This window comes from Poecilia reticulata, chromosome 1 (assembly GCF_904066995.2).
Source record: "Poecilia reticulata chromosome 1, P_reticulata-male-v2, whole genome shotgun sequence".
Taxonomy (NCBI): domain Eukaryota; kingdom Metazoa; phylum Chordata; class Actinopteri; order Cyprinodontiformes; family Poeciliidae; genus Poecilia; species Poecilia reticulata.
The window spans coordinates 9,900,182-9,908,208 of record NC_088830.1 but is presented as its reverse complement, the minus strand read 5'-3'; positions in this window follow the sequence as shown (position 1 = coordinate 9,908,208).

The following is an 8,027-nucleotide window of genomic DNA, read 5'->3' as shown; positions in this document are numbered from 1 at the left end:
TTAAGATTAGTTAAAATTACCAATATTATTTCTGCTTGCTAAATGTCACAAGAAAGAGATCATGAACTCAATAGAGATTTATGCATCAGTGGCTTCAAAACCAGAAGTTTGCATACAGAATGATTACCATCACTTTAAACAACGAGAGAAAGCCCAGATGATGATGATGACTGCCGAGACTTCTGACAGGTTCGCCGACACATTTGAGTTAATTTCAGACACACTGCTTTTTTGTTGTTGTTGTTTGACACAACTATAAAGTCTAAAGAAAATATGTCGAGATATCAGGAAGAGAATTGTGCAGCTGCTCAAATCCGGTTCATCCTTGGGAACAGATTCCAGATGCTTGAAGGTGCCGCCTGTTCAAACGGTGATACACATGTTGGGATGATGGGAATTTCCAGCCACCATAACGCTCAGGAGGGAGTCGGGTTCTGCGTCCCAGAGACGCAGAGTCGAAACATGCGAATCAATCCCCGAAAAAAGGGAAAGATGTTGTCAAAGCTGGATGAAGTTGGTAATAGAGTGAGATTATCCACAATGAAATGTTTTCAGTAATCCAAAAGAAACGTAAGAAAAGCCAGATTGCAGCATCATGTTGTGGGGCTGTTTTGCTGCAGGAGGAACTGGTGCACCTCATAAAATAAATGCCATCATGAGGAAAGAACATGATGTGGAAATATTGAAGCAACTTCTACAAACAACAACCAGGAAGTTAAAGTTCTGGCCCAAATGGATCTTCCAAGTGGACAGTGGGCCTCAGCCAATCAGGTCACACAGTGGCTTCAGGACAACAAAGCCAATGTTTTGGTGTGGCCGTCACAAAGCCCAGAGATCAGTGCAAGGGAGACGTTGTGGGTAGATCTGAAAAGTGGCGTGTGGAGGCCTGCGAAATGAACTCAGTTCCACCAGTTCTGTCAGCTAGAGCAGTCCAGAACTCCCGTAAACTGTTCTGAGAAACTCGAGGACGGAAACCCAAAAGGTTTGACCCATTTCGTTCAGGTCAAAGGCACTGCTGTCAAATACTGAGGAAATGTGGGAACATTTCAGACTTTGAAGGCATTGAACAGCGTCAACTATGGTCCAACTCAGCCTGAAGGTTTTCTCCACAGGGAGGCGAAGGTGTAAGATTGTCCTCCTCCTCACTTTGATATTCAGAAGTGAGTTGTAGATTAAATATCTTGCTATCTTGTTGGACGTTTCTGTTGCAGGTGCTTGAATGCAAAACAACAGAGCTTCCTACAAGGTAGAATAGTGAACAAACCTCATTGAATTCAAACTATGCAACCAAATTCTTAGTCTGATCAAGTCAAGATTTACAATTTGGCAAAGGCCAAATGATTCTGTGTGTCTTTGTCTATCAATTATTTCTTCTGTTTCTCTTCACACTGCGCTCTCTCTAACATAGCAGGAAAATAATTGCTGTGCATAGTTTGTGAGATAGGATATTATTTTAAGTTAATTTTATTCAATAGTCTGGTTTGTACGACGGAGTATCGGTCCCACGCTAAGAAAAAAAAAAATTACGAGAAATGTAAAAAGTATGCAAGAATAAAGTTATAGAATAAAATCATAGCATTATAACTTTGTTCTCATAATTTTACTACTTTATTCTTATTATTTCACTTTTAAAATTTGTAGTTTCTTCTTAGAATGTCCCTGAAACTCCATCGTGGGATCGGAGTTTGCATCAGAATATGTGACAAAGTCTGATTTCTAAGCATCTGTAATGCCACTGGTGCAAATAAATGTTGTTTTTTTGTATTAAATACAAGCACGAAGCATTCTTTTGTTTAAACTGTTTTGTTTTTTGTCTTTTAACTCAAGGTTATCATGCTGTGAAAAAGTCATACTTGGACCTAATGGCTAAAACAATCCCTGGAGTAAAGAATCTCCCAGGTTCTTGTTTTTTTCTCACCGGTTGCCATTTCCTCTCAGTCTTTACCTTTTTTTTCTTTTTTTTTTTTTAGTACGCCTTTGAAGTTTACTGAAAACAGAGTTGAGATAAGGTGAGACTGATGTGGAGAAGCCCATAAAATCGGCTCCAGTGTTCTTGTGGTTTGCAGTGCAGAAATCGATAGCGGGCACGCTTGAAGCAAGCCGCCGCTACTACGTCACCGTTTCTAAAACAGAAAAAAATTTTAAAATCTCACTTTACCGCAACAGATACACTAAATATCTCTTTGCTTCTGGTTTTGTAAATCGCCGCTTCGCTGTCAAAATCTTCGCTGGTTTGCACGTAGATAAATTCAGCAAAAATATCTCTTCTTGTTTGGCGGAGGCCTGGAAAGTAACGGGGCAAAGCGACGTTTGCGTCAGTGGAAGACGACAAAGAAACCCGAGTGAAAGGTCAGGCTTTCCCCGCCGAGGCCGGGGTTCGTGAGACGTGTGCTCTTTCATAGCTGCAGAAATAATGCCGTAAAGCGTCTGAGCGAGTGTGACAGGTCGTGATCAAAACCAGCTGCCAATTAACTAAATGACTCGAGCCATCACATTCAATCAGAGGGAGTCTGTGAGCTGCCGGCGCAGCCCGTCGCCTGCTCGATAAACAAAAACACGGGTCGGGAGCGGTCTCTCTTCGGGAGGCTTGTCGCTGTCTCTGTGATGGTTATCTGGCGGGCCCTGCCTGCGTCATCTTAGGTCCGGTCGGTCCTGACAGGTCCCACGGATAAACGGCCGAATGAAAGGGGTCGCCTCAACCTCTGGAATCCATCGTCAGCTTTCTGTCTCGAGAAGCTGACAAATGGTTTCAAACAGCATTCGAGGGGCTTCAGAGAGGTATTCCCTGGTGTGTGTGTGTGTGTGTGTGTGTGTGTGTGTGAGAAGAAAGAAAAGTGAGGAGGGAAGAGATGCAAAGGAAAAAGGGGGGGGGCAAGGGGAAAAATTAGATGGAGAATGGGAGATAATAAGACAGACGAAAAGAAGCAGCGTTTCTGTCGTTGGGCCTACTGTAATGCCCCAGAGGAGTGGCTATCCGGCAGGAGTTTGCCCCATGGTCAGCGTCTTTAACCCCCAGATGATAACGCTTAGCCCCACCATAAAGAATAGGCCCCTTTAACTGATCCATTAGCGTCCAGTCGCTGAGACCGGACCCGCTGGTGTCTACTGAAACTTACCAGGAAGCCTTGAAGGAAAGCAGCATGGCAGACATGCAGACAGATCAAAGACGACGTCCCCCTCCTCTTCCTCCTCCTCCTCAGTCCCCCCGCTCACCGTTGCTCTCCTCATTCAGCTTTCTGTCTCTGCTACTTTCCGTGTGACTAAATTTTCAACCAGACCAACACAGACATTTTGGACAGAAATCAACAGGGTATATAAATGTTGGTGTTTCGTTGCTCTTGTTTTCTCGAAGGCTCAAAATCGGATCTTAAAACGTACGTTTTAGTTTCAGATGGCTTCTGTTGCCATCGAGCTGCATAAGCAGCAATAATCCGTCACAATTTCAAGGATCATTAATATTACAAACTATGCTGGATGATAAGCTGCCCCAGTAAATATCACAATAAACGCTAATATTGTTGTTGTCTTTTGACAACCGATAAACTTAAATCTTCTAAAGCACATGTGTCAAACTCAAGGCCCGTGGGCCAAATCTGGACCACCGTAGCTTTTTATATGGCCCGGTAGATTCTAAACACCAAGTGTTCTTAAATATTATGTTATCAATCAAATCAATGCAGTTTTTATCTGTTTACTGCCAAAACATATCAATCAGTGTCTCTGGTTTCTTAAGAATTATTGTGGAAATTCATGCAAAATCGACAAATCCTCACACTTTTTTGCGCTACATAAAAAAATTATGTCAAAAACTTTCTGACTTGTACTAAACAGCTGCCACAATCTTAGTTGATGTCAGATTATAGTCCATGATCTATATAAAAAGTCACATTTACCGTCTTAAATAAGCGCAAATATTTCCAAATTAGTACCACAAACCCTAATAAAATAGATTATGATGTGTCTGTAAAATATAAACTGGCTTTCAAAAAATATTGATCATCACAATGGAGCTCATTTTAATTTATCATGTGATTAATTGAATGATGAGCTTGCAAATGGACAAAATAAGGTTCTTGTGTCTGTTACTAACCTCTCTTTTCATCCTCCTGTCTGTGTGATCGGGTCCAGATAACTGATAACTGATCGGGTCCAGATAACTGATCAGGATTCTTGTCTTTAGTTGGTTTAGTTCTTGTTATTTTTAAACTTTTTGCATCAGACAGGAGCGAGTCGTCCTCAATTTTCTGCCTTGCAACACAAATGCAGGTGTGTTAGCTCAAATGGGTCAGTCAACCTATCAGAAGTTTCCAAAGTGATGACATCATCATCTAGGATTCCTCCTCACTGTTTAAAGAGATAGTAATCACTCAAAAACATTAATAAATAAATCTCTGACATATTCGCTCTCTCATTATTGTGGTGTTTAGCAAATAGAAATAATTTTGGTAATTGTAACTTACCTAAAACAAAAGAGAAGTTTGATCTGATTTATCTTCAGACAGTGAGGGGGAAAAATAATGTCTTTTTATTCAGTGCAGGTGAACCTCTGGGCTCAACTGCATCTTAAAAGTAATAATTTTTCCCGCTTTTTCTTCCTGTGTCTGCTGCATTCACTTCCACTCGTCTTCTTTCTCCTCCACTCATTTCCACTGGGCTCTCTCTCCCCTCTCCTCCACTACCGACTCGCCCCGGTCTTCCTCCCCGGGTGTTTCTAATTTAAAGCTGCTACGAAGCAGTTCACATTGTAACGCCATCAATTAGTCAGTGACTCCAGCACATTTATTTAATGGGGCCAAAAGAGAACTTTACTGATTTACAGGCTGTAAGGTAGATGTGAGGGAGGGATGTTCTGACATGCCCAACGTGTGTTTCTTTTTTTTTTTTTGGTTTTGTGGGTGTGTGTGGGAAGCGAGCCGATGCTCTGCGCACCTTAAGGCTCGGGTCTTGTGGTGTAAGGTCTCAGTAGTATTGCGCCGAGATGAAAAGGTTTGCAGAGGAAGAGGAAAAAATGCAACGGGAGACGAGAATGTTTGAGATTTTCTGGTCTTTTTTCATAAGTGTTTGGTTTCAACCACAGTTTCTTTTCTTTCTTTTTTTTTTACATGCTAAAGGTTTTTATGTGCCATAGAAAAGCTTTGAAGGTCTCAGTGCAGCATGTAAGCGTTCAAATCGAAACAAGAGCAACCTGCTGGAGTTACGAAGTGACTCAGAATAAACTGTCAAATTTACTGATTAATGGAGAAGATTGGTCTCTGCTGCTTTTTATTTTGAGGAAAAAACTAAAAAGATAACAAAATAGTGAATATTTTGGGATCCATCCGATACCAAGTAAATACAGGGCCAGTATTACCAATGCTGATGCAGATGCCAATACTTTTTAAGTTTGACATCAAACTTCTGACCTTTTTTTGGTGCATTTTTTTCCTGAATTGTTTTCTACAAACCTGTGAAATAATTTGGATAAAGTTTATAGATGTTTGCAAAAGTTAAAAAAAAAAAAAATATATATATATATATATATATATATATATATATATATATATATATATATATGGAGAGTAAGTCACAACAAAATTGAGTTGAGAATCTACAATATACAAAATAATTTACAAAAAATACAATTTCAAGATTGGATCCAAAACTTAAGTATGGATCTTATCATGCAAGTGATAGTTGGTGTCGATATTATCAAGAGTCACCAATCATCATCATCATCATAATATGTCGATCAATGTTCCATTAATTGTGAATGAAGGGAAACTTTAAGCCTTCATTTAAAGCAACTGAGTGTTTCGGTTGTTTTGCAGTTTTCTGGAAGTTTGTTATAGATTTATTTGTCCAGTAGAGACGGGGGGATCAATCAAAGATATCGATAATATCGACACCAAGCATCTGACTGTTGCAGCCAACACTCTGAATAAAAAGCACACCAACTAAATTTAAAACATTTGAGGCAACTTTTGCATTTTAATGAGTAAAACAAACATTACATTCACATAAAAGGAAAAGCTAAAGCAGTTGAAGTACTTTTAGTTTTAAAATGTTGCCATTTTCCAGCTTAATCAACCAATGACTGGTAAACACTCACCTGTGACTGGTAACAACTTCCTCACTGTGAAACACAGGAAATCATGTTCTCATTTAAAAAGAACATTTTAATACTTCTGTAATCTTTGGAGAAGATTTTACTGTTTCTCATTTTCGTTCAGAGTCAGATGTCAGGATTTATGGGTAATTCTGGATTGTTGAAGTGAAGTCCTTAAAACATTTTCAGATCAGCTGGAGGCCGAAGCTAAGCGCCAGTCCCAGAGGGGCCAGGACCAGAGCAGACCTCCACCCTCCTAAAACAACCTCAAAAACATCGTAGCGGTTTATGGGAACGCCGTTTTATGAAACTTTAAACCGTAGCCGATGTTTATTTCCAATGAAGGCAGCGTGTCGTCAATGATCTTGTGAACATAAACTGAGTGCAGAATATGCAGCAGAACATGAAATTCTTCTGAGTTTCCGAAACAAACAATTATAATGACGGTCCAGGTGATTTAATTGACTTTTCTGTTAAAATAAAACTGGAAATGATGAGGTGCTCAAAGACGCTAAAGCAGGCAGGAGCCAGGCACAATCATAACGAAGGGGCATTTTTTCTTAATTAGAAAGAAGACAAACTTTGAAACTTATACAAGTTTTAAAAAAATAAGAAAGCAGAAACAGGTTTCCACAAAACATTAAATTATCCCAATAGTGAGTTGGAAATCTAAATAACATGCAGCTGTCCATGCACAGCGTTTTGGCTCATATATCAATAGTAATTTGTTTTGTTCATTATTCTGGGTCAGTTTGGTGTTGGGCTGAGGATATACGTTGTGTTCAAATGGATGAAATTACAAAAGATGATAAAAGACGGGAAACCCAGCAGAAGTCATGAATTTTATGCAACAACATCTACCACTCTGGATATTCAGTAGATGGTAAACATCCAACAGGAGATGGTTAAAGCCGTCTGTAACCACAGTAACATTACTCCAGTGTGTTTTCAAGGTCATCTCCGTTTAGCTTTTATCCGATATCGTCACTGACCGTATCGGCTTTGGGACTGGCCCTCAAAACCTTCAGATAAAATGTTCTCTTAATTTCTGAAGTGCCACAGAAACTGTTCTTTAAGTCATTTTTTGGGTCTTATGATCCAGAGTCTCTGTCAGTCAAAGTGTAGCCTGTATTTACAGTCCACATAACTGATTATACTTATTTTAAGTGCGACAGTCCACTCTCAGTCCAAAAGACTGGAGCGTGGACTGTTATAGATGCTCTCCTTCTATTCTGACTGATCTTCAGCTATTTGTGAGAAATAAAAGGCAGAAAGTGTAGCCTCACAAGTGCAAACCCCAACAAACTTGCAGTTGTGATTGATTTTACAAAATATTGAACCAGGTGGGCAGTTTACACCATACTTTTCAGATTTTAATTGGTTTAATATTTTTAAAAAAATCATGTATCCTTGTCCTTCCTCTTCACCGTTTTGAGCAGCTTTATGTTGACGTATCGTAGTGTAAAATCCAAATAAATTCTCCTGACGTATGTGGAAGTTCATGGAATATGAAACCTTTTGCACTGCACTGTAAACGCTAACGTACAAAGCAGGAGGCAAACCAACAGAACCGTTTTCTTTAATATAGTGTGTAAATGTGACTTGATAACACAATGTAGTCCAACATTTTCACGTAAGTGAAGGAATCTTTTAAAGCTCGGGGTTATGCTGCTTTCCTTTAGCTCAACCTCTTGAACGCGCAGCCTGTCGGCCATTTGCAAACCTGGGAAATGATTCTAATGGTACAGTTAAAAAATGGAAAGAATTTGGCAGAGTATTAAGGCCACACTAAGAAAAAATAAAAAAAATAACATTTTGAGAGTAAATCCAACATAACGAGAATAAAGCCGTAAAGTAATACGACAATAAAGTCGGAGCATTACAAGAATGAAGTCAATATTATGAGAATAAATTTATACAAGAATAAAGCTGTAATAATGAC